The sequence below is a fragment of the Sphaerodactylus townsendi genome, linkage group LG14, assembly GCF_021028975.2.
Source record: "Sphaerodactylus townsendi isolate TG3544 linkage group LG14, MPM_Stown_v2.3, whole genome shotgun sequence".
Lineage (NCBI taxonomy): Eukaryota > Metazoa > Chordata > Lepidosauria > Squamata > Sphaerodactylidae > Sphaerodactylus > Sphaerodactylus townsendi.
The window spans coordinates 18123227-18125118 of record NC_059438.1 but is presented as its reverse complement, the minus strand read 5'-3'; positions in this window follow the sequence as shown (position 1 = coordinate 18125118).

Here is a 1892-nt window from a genome sequence, read left to right as displayed (position 1 = left end):
TAAAATAAAGACTATATATATAGGGTTTTTTTTACCTTTTACTCCACTCATTCTGAGAAGCGCCTGGATGCGCCTGCCCTGCTGCCTGCAGGGCGGGCAAGGATGGGGCCAGCGGCTCGGCTCATGGAGCCACAGTGCAAGGGCAGAAGAGCCGCATGCGGCTCTCGAGCCGCAGGTTCCCTACCCCTGCCCTAAACAGTCTGGGTTTGAAATATCTTGAGGAGCACCACCTCCCCAAAGTTTAAGATATGCTACTGAAGCTCTTCACATTCTACCTCAAGGGGTCTCTAACCTAAGCAGGATTTTCTCCACTGCCATCTGGGAACTTCCATATTCTCTCCCTTGAGGAGTTTAGCCCCTTCTCTCATGGAGTTCAAAAACTGATTTTAAAGATTTGGAAGGAAGTTTTGGGGAGGAGCAGCTGAAATGAAAAAAAATGGTTGGAAACTAGGGTGTTGTGGGTTTTCTGTGTTGTATGGCCGTGTTCCAGTGCTACTGGAACACGGCCATACAACACGGAAAACCCACAACACCCTAGTGATTCCGGTCGTGAAAGCCTTTGTGAACGCATTAAAATTCAGGGATTTTAACCCATCGTTGGTGTTGTATATTACAGGCTTTTAAAACAAAAACTTATTATCAAGAAAGCTAACAAAGTGGCAACATTCAAGTTCTTTAAAACACCAAATTTCACATCCTTCTTACCTTCCTACTGCCACCAGAGGTTTTTTCTAACCACTTTGGAAGTTACTAATTCTTATCATACCGCACATTTTTCAAATGAAATCATCACAGCTTCAAAATTGCGTTGCGAGACATCCGCGCCGTTCAAACCCAGAACACTGGCTAATAAACAGTCTAATGTTTTTCAAGTGTTACAAACACAATTCTAGGAAGGCATTTAGAAAGTGCATTAGAGACGCTGATAATGACTATTCAGGGGTGATGAGAGTTGTGTTTTTACAGATGCTGACTTGCTAGGAGTCGCATTCATTCATTACCGGGAAGGTGAAACTATAATGTGTTACTGCAGTGATGCAAGTTAACAAGGGGAAAAATAAAACTGCTTGATTCTCTCCTTTATACTCATTTAACTTTATTTTTTTAAAAAATGTAATCACTGCTGGTGCCGCTGAAGTTGTGTTGAGGTAAAATGATTTCAGCAGAGCCCAGTATCCAATGGTGGGATTCAGCCAGTTTGCACCAGTTTGGTAGAACGGGTACCTAATTTTTTGTTGAATTCGGAGAACCGCCTGGCTGCTCTGAGCTGCTAAAAACCCCATCACACCGTCTCCCAGGGAAGCGAGGGGGCTTTCAGAGCAATAGCAGCAAGGCCCCGTTGCCCCCCTCCACCCCCACAAGAAGTTCCTTCACAGCAGGTAAGTGGGTGGCAGGGCGGGGACGCAGTGGAGGGGGGGCACACGGTAGGGGGGAACCGGTTGTTAACATTTTTTTCTCCCTGAATTTTTCTGTTTTTTTCCTGGGACCTCCCCTCTGTAGCAAGCGGTAATGCAAAAGCTCCCTCAGAATTCTGTATTTCACAGATGGAACTCATCCCTTGTTATTGTAGCAATTTAGGGTTGAATGAGCATGTGTGAACTTGCCCCAATGCAAGGAGGAGGAGGAGTTTGGATTTATATCCCACCTTTCTCTCCTGTAAGGAGAGTGGCTTACAAGCTCCTTTCCCTTCCTTTCCCCACAACAGAGGTGGGACTGAGAGAACTGTGACTAGCCCATGGTCACCCAGCAGGAATGTAGAAGTGTGGAAACACATCTGGTTCACCAGATAAGCCTGGTTCACTCCGGTGGAGGAGTTTGGGAATCAAACCCGGTTCTCCAGATTAGAATCCACCTTCTCTTAACCACTACACCACGCTGGCTCTTACTCTGTG